Genomic DNA, 15,712 nt, shown 5'->3' with positions numbered 1-15,712 from the left:
GTAAGGAGGACAGAAAGATGGATAGAAAACAAACTCCTCACCTTTTCACAACGATACCAAAGGTCTAATTCCAGAAGTATTCTCTCTCATTGCCAGCCTGTCCTTGTCTCTGTTGTCCTTCTCTTCAGGAACTTTCTTCCTCAAAATTATAGATCTAAGTTCTTATCTGACTGGGTAAGTACAATGTGAAATGGTCCTAGAACTGCTTAGAAGAATCTGAGAATCCCCAGCCTCTGAGAAAGGAAGCAAAGGCTAGGTACACTGTGCTCTTGCTCCTATGCACAAGACAATCTCTTGCCTAACAAATGCTGGTTGGACCCAAACCTAAAGGAAATCGTTTCTCTCCGCCTTCTCTATGGAAGCCCCATAGAAATAAATACAGGAATCACTCCCTCCTGTGGCATGCACAAATAACTATATTCACAGAGACAGAAATTTCAACCTACAATTTCAGTTCTCCTTCTGTTTTGCCTACACTCTAGGGAACGCTCTCAACTGACCTGCCCTAAGCCCAGCCCTGCACCTGCTCTCAGGCTCATCTACACCTCATGCAGCCCCACCTTCCTCCCCGACTGTGTTGAAATATACTGCCCCCTCAAGGGCTACCTTAATGCTGCCTCTTCCAGGCTGCTGTCCCTGATCTTTTAACTAGAATGCAAGCACTCTTTATCTAAACCCCTTCAACACATTGTCTACACCTCTTATCATGTATCACAAAAAGACTCATGTAGTAGCTTCTTAGGAATGTGACTTATCTTCCACTCTTTCCCTTCAAGAACAATTAGTTTTTGAGGCCAGGGTCCATATCCTCCATAGTTCTAGTAGAACACATGGACTTGATACAAATAAGAAGCTCTCAAATGCCTGCAGATATGAATTACTGAAAATAATATTTTCAGTGAGCTTTCTTATACATTGCTTCAGGGAACAATTATCCTAATTTTTTTCTTTTCTTTTTCTTTTTTTTTTTGGTACCAAGGATTGAACTCAGGGGCACTCAACCATTGTGCCACATCCTTAGCCCTATTTTGTATTTTGTTTAGAGACAGGGTCTCACTGAGTTGCTTAGGGTCTTGCTAAATTGCTGAGACTGGATTTGAAGCAATCCTACTGCTTCTACTTCCCTAGCAGCTGGGATTACAGGCATGTGCCACTATGCCTGGCTGTCTTAATTCTACAAATAAAATTAATTCTACATGAAAATTCAGAAAAGTTAAGTGATTCAGAAAAGAGGTCATGCTTTCCACAAAAGCAGATGTGAATGTGGGTACTTCTTGGGTAACTGCTCCCATCTTTCATGGAATAACCCACTAACAACCCACACTAGTATTTTTTGGCAGAATCCATTTGTTGATGTTTATATCAAGAGCTTTAAGAAATTCATCTAATCTGAACCAGTGTGTCTACTTCTAGAATTCTATCTAAAGAAAATATCTAGAGATGTAGACAGACTTATATAGAGATGACCATAATATTGTTCAAAATACTGATTGAAATGAGTAAAATCTATTTTCCAGTTGGAAGACTGAAAATGTTTATTTCTCCATCCTCCTAAATCCCAAAGAAGTGGCAAAATAGTACAGAAGAAATAAAGGAATAACTGCGTTTAGGGTGAATAGAGAGGGAAAAGTGAAGAAAAATACAAGGCTAGAAACTTTAACACTTCAAAAGAAGGGAACTAGACAACATGATATTGGTAGATGTACTACACTGCAGGTCACTACAACGTCAACATATCTGCAGGCACCCCAAGTGAAGAGGCATGAGGTAAGGCCACACATACAGCCCACACTTCTCCTTGCTGACCCTGGCAGCACTGTCCAACAGAAACATAATAATGCAAGGCATATGTATAATTAAAAAAATTCTAGTAGTCACATTTAACAAATAAAAAGAAACAGGTGAAATTAATGTTAATAATATATTTTAAGGCTGGGGTTGTGGCTCAGTGGTAGAGCGCTCACCTAGCACGTGTGAGACCCTGGATTCGATTCTCAGCACCACATAATATTAATAAAATGAAGGTATTGTGTCCAACTACAACTAAAAAAAATAATGATAATAATATATTTTATTTAGTCCAATATATCCAAATATTCTCAACATATAATCAATATAAAAATGAGATATTTTCTTTTCCTTTTTTGGCTCTTAGTCTTTGAAACATGGTATGTATTTTATACTTAAACACATCTTAATTCAGATAACTCAGATTTCAAGTACTCAAAAGACACATGTGCCTAGTGACTTTGGATAGAGCAGGACTGGAGATGAAGAAAAGTAGGGCAGGAAGATGAACAGAAATAAAGATGATTCCTTGGGGTTGAGGATTTAGCTCAGTAGCAGATAGCATGCTCAAGGCCCCAAGCTTGGTCCTTGGCTCTGGAAATACAGAGGTGGAGGAGGTGATACCTGGAGGACTATTTAATGAATAGCATGGCAAAGTATTTAAGCATTTTAGATATGCAAGGACTTAAAACGTTTACCTTCCAAGTGCTCTTCGGAAAAAATTACTAAGGATGCTTTATAGCAAAATTTAAAAGGATCTTAAGAAAGAGGATGACATGCAACTCAAGTAAAAATATTTAACCTAAAACTTCAGTGAAATGGTTGCAGTCCTTGAAATTAGAACAGGAGTTTTATGAACTTAGAGAAGAATGTGTCAAGATGTAAGTCATTTCCCTATAACCAATGGTATGATTATGAAGATAAGTGACCTTGGCGATGCATCTTTCTTCATTTGGGAAAAAAAAAAGGCAATTAGAAACCCCAAAGAAAACAAAAAATATGAAGGCTGGGAAAATAGAATAAAATTTGAGCTATACTTATGTGTTAGGAGAGATTTAGGTTAGAATTAAGTAGTCACCAGGCTTCGGAGAGGCAATCCAAAAGATGTTTGAGACTCTAGTTGGGGAAAAAAAAGTGGTATAAAGAAGAGTCAAGTATAAGTGCTTGTTGCTGGTCCTATCTCTGTTCTACATCTCTTGTAACCAAACCTCATTGAATATCCAGATTCAGATTCTCAAGGCTATGTGGATGATGTAGGAAGGCCAATAAATAGGTTTGAAAATGTTGAAGTCCATAGAATCCTTAGTAGGCAAAAGGAAAACAGAGGCCAGCCTCCCAGACTGAAATAAATGCAAGGGAGACTCTCAGGAAGGGAGAAAAGGACCAAGTGGGAGGCATGTCCAGTATGTAATGAGTGACATTGACTCGATCTCATCCTACCAGTCTACACACAGATAGATGCTTCTCAGGGCTGAATTTCAAAAAACAGATATGTTAATTGAATTCCCCACTCTTCCCTACCAACCTGTATTTGGTACTCCACACTAAACAGACAACTGTCTTTTCTCTTTTCTCATATACTCCTTTCCCAACTCACACTTTTGTTCACAAGATCCTCACTAGCAAATAATTGCTAGATGTTAGAGTTTGCTTCCAGAGACCTAGGACAATCTAGTTGGCAGCTACAAAGAAAATAATAGGCAGAATGACTATAATGCTTCACAGACAAAGGCTGGGCTTTGATATTTGACTGACCAGACCAGCCAAAGAGAAAGCAGTATATCTGCTGAGGTGCCGAAAGAAGAGCTCTGTACTCAAAAATATCCTTTGTAAGATTCAAACGGCCCCTTATTCAGACTTTTTATGAGTATCCCATATCCTTATTCCCCAGAAAGAGATCTAATAAAAGAGAACAACAAGAAATAATATAGCGTATCCAGGTGCCAGACATTGTATAAACACTCTATAACAAACCCATAAAGTAACTGTTATTCCCATTTTACAGATGAGGAAGTTGAACGTCATAGAGATTAAGTGATCTGCTAGCTATATAAACACTGGAGCTGGAGTCAAACCTGGGTTCTTTTCACCTTAGGGCCCCGCACCCTTCCCCTATACCACAATGCCTGACAGGAAAAAGGAAGAAGGGAGTGGAATAGAGAGGTACTGGTGGTTTCATTTTTACCCTCTCCATTGTGTGTTGCAGGAGGCAGGGTTAAAGAAAAAAAATATTTTCTGTTAAGTGAGATGCAGAGACACTTTCAAGATGACAAAAAAGACTTTTCTCTTTAAAGAGGTAACCTAGGTATCAGAATGCAGAGGACCCCTTGATTCTGGCATGGTTCAGGGGAAATTTTATGGAAAAGACTATTTACCTAGTGTGACCACAGCATCTAAGAGAATCCAGAAGGAGGGGTGAGAAAGGGGGAAGGAGGGAGACTGAATCATTATTTGTTTTCCAAAAATAAAAACTCACACAAACATAGTGGGAGTCAGTCATCCAGCTGGATGCTCTAAGGATTAACTAACTATCTGTGTGGCCAGGCATTTAAATTCATGTTTCTGATAGACCAGCTATAAAATGGAAAAAGAACTTAGAATTTAAGTCCCTTATCAAGAGAGTGCCAAAAAAGTTATATTCATAGCTTCTGAGATACACACTTGAGCAAATTAACTGACATGGGAACCCTGGCCGTCACTCTCACCATGACTAATGGCATAAGGTTAGGCTTGGGGATATGAATGTCTTCAGAGCACCAGTGCCACCTCAGTTCTGTCTCCTCCTTACAAGGTATAGCTGGATTTTTTTTTCCCCCATAGAGAACCAAACTGAATGTTGGAAACATGGTGCCCACATAATAGGTAGAAAGAACCTGGGCTTTGGATTGGGAAACCATGGGTTTGAATCTTAATTGTATGATTTGAGCAACTTAATATGAGACTTGTTTTCTTTATCATTAAAAGGGGCATAATCACTACCTACCTTAGAATACTTATTTCTTGAAAACTAAATGAAGTTTCTGATATAGCCGAGTATGGTGCACACCTGTAATCCCAGTAATTCAGGAGAATGAAGCAAGAGGATTGATAATTTGAGGCTAGTCTCAGCGATTTAGCAAGACCCCGTCTCAAAATAAAAGATAAAAAGGACTTGGGATGTGGCTCAGTGGTTAAGCAGCCCTGGGTTCAATCTGCAGTACAAAACAAAAAACAAAACCCAGTTCCTTATACAATAATAGACACTCAAAAGATAATTCCCATATTAACCTTTGCCTCACACAATATACAAAAATTAACTTGAACTAGATTATAGATGTAAATGTAAAAGCTAAAACTAAAAACTCCCAGAAGAAAATATAGGAGCAAGATCTTCATGACCTTGAAGTAAATGAAAAATATAAATCACACATAAAAAAATTTTAAAACAGATCTCATCAAAACTCAAACTTTTTACTTGTCAGTTGGTACTAAGAACATGAAAAGACATTCCACAGATGGGGAGAAAATGTCCACATTGCAACACACTCCAAAAAAACTGCCTTGTATTTCTGTCTTACAAAGAACTAGTATCCAGACCATATAGAAAACTCTTAAAACTCAGTAACATGAATATAAACTACATAATATTAAAAATGAGCACAAGGTTTGAACAAATATAACACAAAAGAAGATATATAAAAAGCCAGTTATCACATGAAAAGATGCTATTTCAATATTGTTATACACTAGGGAAATGCAAATTAAAATCACAATAAATGCCATTATCTATAAACCCATTAGAAGGACTAAAATTCAAAAAGCTTACTGTACTTTGTGTTGATGAAAATGTGGAGCAATGGAAAATCCACAGATACGGTTGATGACTTTGTTTAAGTATAGTTTGGAAAACAATTTGGCAGTTTCTTAAAAAATTTAACAAACCCTTACAATATGAGCAGGTTCACCAACAGATGGCATATCCACACTATGGAATGCTAATCAGTAATAAAAAGGATACATGTAACAACAGGGACACATGTAAAAATCATTATGCTGAGTGCAAGAAGCCAGAGAAAAATTGTACATGCTGTATAATTCTACTCATTTGGAGCAAAACTAGTTTATAGTGAGCATGAGCCTGGGGGTAAAAGAAGGGACAGACTGCAAAAGGGCAAAAGGAATATTTTGGGGATGGTACCAATGTTCTTTCTGCACCTTCACTGAAGTGGCCATTTCATCCCCTGAGTACAGATATCTGTCAGACTTATAAATTTAAACAGATGTAGTTTATTGTATCATTATATATACATTACTCCTTGAAGTTGACAAGAAAAAATTAAAGTAAATCCCTTTGGCACTTCTGCTACTGTCTCTGATCTCATGGTCCCTAGAAAAACAGAAAGTTGCATGAATTGTTGAAAAAAGGAGTGGGATTATGAAAACTTTCAATTTATTGAGTACCAAACCAGAATTCAGCAAGATGCTAGGCAATTTATTATTTTAAAAAATATTTCTTAAAAACAGAAAAAAAGTCTTAGTAGATAATTTATTTATTTTTATGTGGTGCTGAGGACTGAACCCAGTGCCTCACACATACTAGGCAAGCACTCTACCACTGAGTCACAACCCCAGCCCTCATGCTAGGCAGTTCATACATGCTATCTCATTTATTTCTTAATAAACATATAATGAGATAGGCATGATTAATGATTGATAGGTATGATTACTGAGGAAATAGGCTCAGGAGGTTTTGAAAACTCATCAAAAGTCACAGCAATGGTAAATGGTAGATCTGGTCTCAATGATGGATCTGGAATCAGATCAGGGGACCTTAAAGACAATGCTGTTATTTCCTACAGTGCTTGAGGCATCCTCAGGCCAATTTCTGATGGTATAGGGACAAGAAGAGTTCCTGGACATTAACTTCATCAGGTATGGGGATCCTCTCAAGAAGAGGAGCTTTAGCAGTCTTTCTCAAGGGAGTCTGGGAGAGCAGGAGATAAGGTTTACCTCTGCTTGAGGGGCCAAGGAGAATCCTCATGGGTTCCAGTATTTGCTGGTATTTTGCTAACTCTTGGCTCCTCCAAATTCACCCACCCACTGGTTTCCCAGAGTCAAAAAGCCAAAATATCTTGGCTGAACAGGCAAATGGATCACAGATGACAGAGGTTTAAAAAAAAAAAAAGTTCTGTAATGTGTTTCTTTTTAAAGGCAAAACCAAACTGCACACTGCTCATTCTTATTCTCTTTGTCTGTCTTGTGAAACATTCTGTTGTCTATATTTTCATTCATCACAGTGGAAAAAGTTAGGCAAATGGTTCATGTTGAAAGTTTAAGTAAATTTACTGTCTTTTATTTCAGAGCAGCTGTAGTCCATCTCCCCTGAAGCTAGGCTAACAGATCAAGGAGAATATGGCTTGAACTGCAGAAAACTGGACCCCAGCAGGGAACTCTGGGAAATGAGGCTCTGGAGGCCATTTCATCCCCTGAGTACAGATATCTGTTCAGAAGAAAGACCAACACTGTGGATGAGAGCAGAAACCTGGGTTCTGGGATTGACTGTGCAATCATCTGTGAGACTCGAGCAAGCCACATTCCCTCTCAGAACCTCCAAAGCTGGACTCATCATTTTTTTTTTTTCAAAAATTTTTAATGGATCTTTTACTTTATTTATTAATATGCGGTGCTGAGGATCGAACCCAGGGCCTCACATATGCCAGGCAAGTGCTCTACCACTGAGCCACAACTCCAGCTCTCATCATGTTTTTGAACTTTCAACAAAGACACTCCATTTCTAACCAAAACTAATCTTCTTCCTAAGCCTTAAAATTCTCATATACTTCCTCTTTGAGAATCACCATGCTGCCTGTTTATTTCCCAACAGCCAAGCTTCAGTTTCTGAAATTGGTATTATAAAAACAGGGAGCTTTTCAACATCTCACTATAAATTATAATACCAAATAAAAACTTTAAAAAAATATACAGGCATACACTGACATTCTGTCACAATCCTTGGTGTGTGCTATTCAGGGTCAGGGATAAAGTGCTCTAAGCAAATTGTGGTGTTTTGGGTTGTTCCTCATTTCCATTCCTGATTTAGCCTGAACTGCAATTTTATGAAAGCTCCTTTGCTCCCCCTTCACTTGTGTTCAGAATTCACAACAGGGACATGTGCTTTTGTGTTCGTTTAACTAAAGCCTCCTCCCCAAACTGTGCTCTGCCAAATTGTTTCTGGTAAGAAACTTTGGAAAATAAAAATTCCTTAGACATTCTGAACAAGGATGTTAGAGAAAGACACACAACCCTACAGGGGAACCGAAACATTCCCCCTTGTGTCCACTTCTGTCCTGGGAGAATGGGGGGAGGGAAGTTGCGGAAGATTAGCTTTTAGAGGAAACAGACTTACAAGACTTTTGCTGCAAACAATTGGGTACTGTATCCAGCAGTTGACTGAGGCAACTGTCTGCTCAAAATCATGCAGAGAACAAGGGAGTCAGAGTTCCTTCTAAAATAGGAAAGCGCAGATGATACTGGCCAAATTATATTGTTATAATGTATGTATGTGCAAATAAGTAACAACAAATCCCACCATTATGTACAATTGTAATGCATCAATAAAAATGTGGGAAAAATAAATAAATAAATAAGATAGGAAAATCCTATGATTCTGTTTCACTTACTATTGCTTCTTCGTACCTGTATTCTAGGCCTTAGCTCAATGCCAATTTTAGAAGAAGCACTAGACATCATTTAGCCAGGGGTGCTCCTGCTCACACACTCTCCCTCTCTCTCTCAAAAGAAGAAGAAGTAGAACCCATTATTTCTATATTCAAGGTTTTGTACAGAACCATAACTTACAAGTAAAAGTAGACCAGCTCTGGGAAATAGGGGACAAAAAACTAAGAACTCTCCCTGCTCAGCTGCCACCACCCCTTTGATCAGGTACCTCTCCAGATTCTCAGGACCACAGGGAATAGTACTAGGTCTACTGATTTTGTTGACTCTCAGCCTGGGATTCAGAGTACTGTGGAGTTTACAGATAAAAACCTAGATGGTCAAGCTGTTAGCTTGCTTCAGTAGGCTCTGGTGGGTGCTCTCGGCTTTTTTCCTCACATCTTCTCCTTCAATGATCTCAATAACTCCCAATGATTCATTTACCATTTCCACATGGAAGATTTTCACATTACACATTTTTAGACATGATCTCCCTACTTAGCAAAAGTGAAGTCTCCAATAAAACACACTGGTGGGAGGAAACAAGCAGGGGTCCAGGCAAGTAGACCAGGACCCAGAAGTCGACAGCAGAATCCAAGCAGTTGGCCTGAAAATTCAAGACCAGTTCTCAGAGGGCTGGTGACAGGAAAGAACAATGGATCAAAGTATAAAGACCAAGTAATCAAAGCATAAGACATTGTACTGTGGCAAAGAATTGGTCAAAAGGAACCAGCTAAGAGCTCCTTTTAGAATTGGGAGCTTTGCCAGAGAGGGGGCCAACTTGATGCTGATTCCCAAGGCATAGATCAAGTTCTCAAACTCCACCCATCTCACCCTATTATAGTCAGAATGGTTTCACAGAACCTGTCCAAGGCAGAGAGAGGACAGAGACCAGCAGGATGTCACAACAGTCTGGGCTCTGCTTGCCAAGCAGGCTAAAAGTAAGCCATGAGCTGAAGAGATGCAGACCAGACACTCTTAACTTCTTTGAGGTCACTCACTGAGAGACCAACAGCTATTTCTCCCTTCACCCCTGTTATAAAATTAATATTTTGTTCAAAGAACTGGTGATAATCCAGGGCCTCAGGGAAGGCAGACCCCTCTTCCAGCCAGAGGGGTTGAATCATAATTGGTCTAAAGCAATTACATAAATCCCATTTCCCTTGGCCAGGACTATTCTAGAGAGGTGGGCATGTGACCTAGTTATAGCAGAAAAATAAATAAATAAACAAATAAGTGGTTTTCTGGGGAAGGAAGGTGCCTAGTTTTCCTATGACATGCTTAAGCCGCTGAAAGAACCCTCAAACTTCCTGCCCCTTACTCTGCTAAATGAACAGACGTGTCCTTGTGATTCAACTCACTATTGGTCAGATTTTTTGTTAATTATATTAAAAGGTTCTTCTGCTAACTCAGTTGAGAATCAGATTAAAACTATGGTCTTATATTTTGTAAACTTTATTAGCCTATATATTGATGCTTATATTATTTGCCATCAATTTTTAGGAAGTTTGCAAATTTCAGATCAAGAGTCCTTATTTTAGACCAATGGTTTTCAATCTGTGGTCCCTGAATCAGCAGCAGGAGAATCTGTGGACTTGTTAATTCTTCAGCCCACTCCAGGAGCTACTGAACCAGAAACTGTGATAATGTGGTCTAGCAATCTAAATTGTATGAAGTCCTCTAGTTGATCTGATTTGTGCTAAAGTTTGAGGCCCACTTTTCTAAGCCCAGCTTTATGCAACAGAATTTTCTTAATGACAGAAATGTTTATATCTGTGCTGCCCAGAATAGTTACAATTAGGAACATGTATCTATTTGAGCACTTGTAAAGTAGCCAATGCAACTGAAAAACTGAATCTTTCATTTTACCTAGTTTTAATTTATTAAAATTTAAATAACCATCCAAACTAGTGGTTACTATTGAACAGTACTGCTCTAAATCTTACATTATCTAATAGGTTCTGGTACTAAACTCTAAAATAAGTCAGTGGTTCTCAAACTTGAGCGTGCAACAGAATCACTAAAGGACTACATACAATACAGACTGAGGCTCCCACCACTGGCATTTATGATTCAGTAGGCTTGGGACCAAGAATGTGTATTTTTAATAGGTTCCCATGTGATGTGATGCTGCTGGTCCAAGGCTGGCTGATTGAGAACCACTGAAATAAGCAAACTTTGTTCATGCCTTGGGCCCAGCAGGTGCTTGATAATACTGAAAGAATGATGGTTATCCCTAACAGAGGAAAATCTTTGGAAGGGCCTACTGTGTTCCAGACACTGTGATTGATTGCCTCCTTTTAATCATCAGGTGGCAGGCTGTATGTTTTGGAAGAGGTTCATGGGAAGGTTAAGTGATTTCCCCAGGCACTCCATCCTATTTCTCACTTTTCTGTATTTTAAAATACTAACTCATAAATTATTTAAGATCTAAGCATGCTTGAGAAAGAGAGAGAGGGAGAGAGAGAGAGAAAGAGGGTGGGGGAAGGGAGGGAGGAGGGAACAGAATTACTAAAACTGAAATATTCAAGAATCAAAAAGATTTTTGACATTACAATGGTGGTGAAAAGCAGCAGGACTGGTGATCTGGATGGAGGCTACGCCTTCTCAAATAACACTCCATAGGAAACCATCCATGCCAAAGACTGGGTCTGGCCAGCAATGCAGCTTTCAAGCACTAATGGGAAAGGCAAAAATCAAGGACAAACACACAGGGGACTTTTCTGAAGGTCAAAAAAGCAACAATAAATACCAAGCCCAGAAAAGCTTTTAAATCTGACCTTTTCCTCTGCTAAAGCCATTCGCCTTCCAGCATCTTCAATCTAATAGACTGAAGTGGGCTGAAATGGCTCTTAGGAGAGAACTGGGGCTAGTCTTTTCCTTAATGCCGCCTCTCCACCACTACTCAAGCAGCAGCAGCATTACTGGTAATTACATCATTTTGCCATAATGGAACACACGCCAAGCAAGTGAAACAGCTCAGCAGCTCCCCAGTTCAGAGGAGACAAGGGCTCCCCTTTGCTGTTTGATTTCTATTAACCCTCTAGGTCCTGGCTTATTTTCAAAGAGAAGCCACCTTTAGGACATTTCACAAGTTTAAAACAGAGACCAAAGGTGGAGCTTAGTTGAAGACGTGGAATGAAGTTAACGGATTAGTATAATGAAAATCCTTCACTGGAACAGGAATCAGAAGGTCTGGGTCCATCTCTGGCTTTGTTATGAACACTTAACATGACAGTGAGGAAATTATTTGCAGCTTAGACGTTTCTGTTTCTATAAAGTTATTTTATAAAGAACAACAAAGCTTCTGGGTAGCTGTGTTAGTCAGCTTTGTGTTGTTGTGACAAAATATCCGAGATAAACATCTTAAAAGGAAGAATGATCTGTTTGGCTCATGGTTTCAGTCCATGCTTGCTGATTCTGTTGTTTTTGGGCCTGCAGTGAGGCAGGGCATCATGGTGGGGAGGAGCACGGTGGGGCAAAGTTGTTCACCTCATGATGGCCAGGAAGCAGAGGAAAGAGTAAGACTAGAGCCTCAATATATACTTCAAGGGCACATTCCCTGTAACCTAACTTCCTCCAACTAGGCCCCTCCTCCTAAAGTTGTTACCACCTCCCAATAGTGTTATCAGCTGGGGATCAAGCCTTTAACACATGAGTTTTGGAGGTCATTTAGTATCCAAACCACAACAGTAGCAAATCCCAAAATGTCCCGTTAGGAATTTGGGACTGGACTGTGGTGAGCCGTTCTAATTAGACCGTGGCCGCCATTAGAAGATGGCGCCGGCTTCCACTGTGGCCTGTGATAAACAACTCCTTTTATGGAGAATTGGCGCGCAATCCCTTACCACCCTATGAGAAAGATCCACGTGGTAGCTTAGGATTGGTATGCGGGAGGCTTTATTAGGCTGTGCTTGGGCGTGGCGGGCGGGGTCACTAGAAGATGATACTTGAATCAAGGCCTGAATAAACTGCTGAAAGAAGAATCCTGTGTCGTGTTTTCCCTTGCTGGCGAGGGGTCGCGACAATCAGTAGCAAATCCCAAAATGTCCTGTTAGGAATTTGGGACTGGACAATATGACCACAGGAGATTTTCCAACAAGTTCTAAAGTCTATTATCTAAAAAGACCCACGAACAGGAGAGACAGGAGTGAAGTAAAATATGGAAGGCCAGTTTTAGTTGGTCTTTTCCAATTAGATGAGGATTCTTGCCTCCATCAGTGTCAGATCATTCTCATCAGCATCTCTCCAAAAGACCAAGCTCAGAATTCACTAAATTATCACAAGAAGTCTCCCAAAGAGAAAAAGTAGAAGTGCAAGATATATTGGAATAGAAGTGAGGTAATCAAGGTGACCCTGGTCAATTGCTTAACCTCAGCCACTGGGTCTTTATGGCTCCATGGTGCAGGGGGAAGGTTAGAATTGACTCTTGCTGATGAAGCAGTATATGATTCTGATACCTCTGTACAAGTTTGAAATGCTTCTGTGGGATACTGGGGAACTTGAGGGTAGGAGAGAGGCTAATACAAACAACATGCTAACAATGCCAAAAAGATGCATTTTCTTGTGATATTCTAAAGGTTTTCTCATACATAAGGGAAAAAATATTACCTAACAGGCTTCAGAGAAAGAATTGAAACATACAAAACTATATACTAATTATTCCATATCTCAGAATATTCCCTTTCTAGTGACCAGAAGGGAAGAAGGTCAAAATTGGTTCTTCCCAGTTGTCTTCTAGTCCACATATAGACGGTATAAGATTCTACTTTCCAGCAATAAAGTAGTCTAGATACCATGAATGTCCCACCCAGGGAAAACTAATTTTAAAAGCTAAAATTAATTTTTAAAATGCGCAGTTCTAACTGGGCATGGTGGTGCATGCCTGTAATCCCAGCGGTTTGGGAGGCTGAGGCAGGAAGATTGCAAGTTCAAAGCCAGCCTCAGCAACAACAAGGTGCTAGGCAACTCAGTGAGACCCTGTCTCTAAATAAAATACAAAATAGGGCTGGATGTGGCTCAGTGGTTGAGTGTCCTTGAGTTCAATCCCTAGTACCCGTCCCCCCAAATAATAAATAAAATGCATAGTTCTGAACTATTAAGAAAGTAAGGAATTTGTAGATAACGATTAAGTGGAAAAAAAGGGAACCAACCCAAGTGTACACAAATATACTGACAATCAATGGATGAACACAATGGATGTAATGTGTATGTGTGTGTATATATATTCAGCCTTAAAATGGAATGGAATTCTGATACAAATTACAACATGAATGAACAGTGAAGACTCTATATGAAGTGAAACAAGCCAATCATACATAGAAGGACAGATACATGATTCCACTCACATGAGGCACCTAGAGTAGTCAAACTCATAGAGATGGAAAGTAGAACAGTGGTTACTGGGGGTTGGGAATCATTGGGTAATAGGTATCTATTTCACAGGTACAGAGTTTCAGTTTTGTAAGATGAAAAGTCCCTACAGATGAATGGGAATGGCAGTTGCACAACAAATGAACTTCACTTAATTCCACTTAAAAATGGTTAAGATGGTGAATGTTATATTATGTATACCTGCCACAATAAAACCATTAAACAAAAGCAGAAATCCTAAAAATAGAGAGAGCACCAAAATTATTTTTCCCCACGGTTTCATAGAAATACCAGTGACAAGCTGGTTGCAATGGCACACACCTTTATTGCACCTACTCAGGAGGATGAGGCAGGACCATCCCAAATTAGAGGCAGGTCTAGGCAACTTAGCAAGACACTGTCCTAAGATAATAAGGGCTGGGGATGTAGCTCAGTGGCAGAGTGCCCCTGGATTCAATTCACAGTACTGCAAAAGGAAGGGACAAAGAAAATAAATGAAATGAAATGCCAGTGACTGACAACTGTGATGACTATTTGGAGTCTGGGAAAGAGAAGACAAAGCCAAGGGCCCACCCAAAGTAGACAATCTTATACAAGATCCCCTTATAAACTTGGGATATTAAAGGACTCTACCATCAGTGTAGGGTTAAACCATGAATAAATTTATAACACTAAAAGGGACCATGAGGAAACTGGTTTGCCCTGACCATAAAGAAGAGAAATGTCTTCCTTAAGAGTCTGTAGCCCAAAGATGGCTCTATTGCAGGTGTGTGAGCAAAGCCAAGCTGCCTCAACTGAAAATCTAAAAGTTAATACAGAAATAGTAATGACCCAGGCAACTACAAAAAACAACCCCTGATCCTTTCTGATGGAATTCTTGTTTAACCCAGGCCTCAGATAATTTTTATAGATAAAGTCCCAAGGACCATATGCTCTAAAACCAAACCAAAACAAAATGCACACACACTGAAATAAGCTACACAAGTGACAGTTAGGAAAACCAGAAAAAACAGATGCTCAAAGACTTCAGCTATGGGAATTTAGGGCCTTGTGCACGCTAGCCAAGTGCTCTACCACTGAACTATATTCCCAGACCTGTATTAAGATTTAAAAGAGAGGCTGAAAAAAAATTATCAAAGAGAGCATAAAAAAATAACCAAGTACATTTGAAAATAAACCAAAAAGAACCTTTAGAAACAAGAAACATAATGGGGGAAAAATAACTCAATGGCCAGGTTCAACAGCAGATTAGATACAGCTAATGGAATAGTTGATGGTAAGGATAATACAAAGAAACTTCATAAAATATGACTAAGAGGGCTGGGGTTGTGGCTTAGTGGTAGAGTGCTTGCCTAGCACTGAGTTCAATCCCTGGCATGACATTAAAAAAAAAAAAAAAAAAGAACAAATAAAATAAAGGTATTGTGTCTACCTACACCTAAAAAAAAAATATGGCTAAGGAATGTTATAAAAATATGAGAGTTTAAGAGACTTGGCTAATACAATAAGAAAGTCTAACATACAACATCTTAAGTTATAACATCCTATAACTGAAATTCAGGAATTAAAATATTAAGAGTGGATGGAACCAGGTGCAACAGCATACACCTGTAATCCCAGCAGCTCAGGAGGCTGAGACAGGAGAATAGCAAGTTTAAGACTAGTCTCAGCAACTTAGTGAGGCCCTAGGGAAGAAAAGTAGATGGAGAAAGGTATCATTCAGTGCCTTTAGCTGAGAATTCTTCAGAATCATTGACAAAATACCAAACCTCAGGTGCAGGAAGCTCAACAAATCTCAAGCAGGATAAGTGGAAATGAATTACATATTGTAATTAAATGGAACACTACCAAAGACATC

The 15,712-nt window shown here is 39.3% G+C and overlaps 1 protein-coding gene across 1 annotated transcript in view; it reads right to left on the bottom strand.

Moving 5' to 3' along the window:
* The window catches only part of Gab2 (GRB2 associated binding protein 2), a 109,731-nt gene extending 108,777 nt beyond the window's left edge, over window positions 1-954 (bottom strand). Inside the window, exon 1 of the mRNA XM_048787996.1 lies at window positions 42-954. The gene's annotated coding sequence lies outside the window, so the exon portion shown is untranslated. The remainder of the gene's footprint in view (window positions 1-41) is intronic.
* Between the last annotated feature and the right edge of the window lie 14,758 nt (window positions 955-15,712).

Source organism: Marmota marmota, unplaced genomic scaffold (genome assembly GCF_001458135.2).
Source record: "Marmota marmota marmota unplaced genomic scaffold, marMar, whole genome shotgun sequence".
Classification (NCBI taxonomy): Eukaryota; Metazoa; Chordata; class Mammalia; order Rodentia; family Sciuridae; genus Marmota; species Marmota marmota.
The sequence above is the reverse complement of the archived record's forward strand: the minus strand, read 5'-3'. Positions and strand labels throughout refer to the sequence as shown.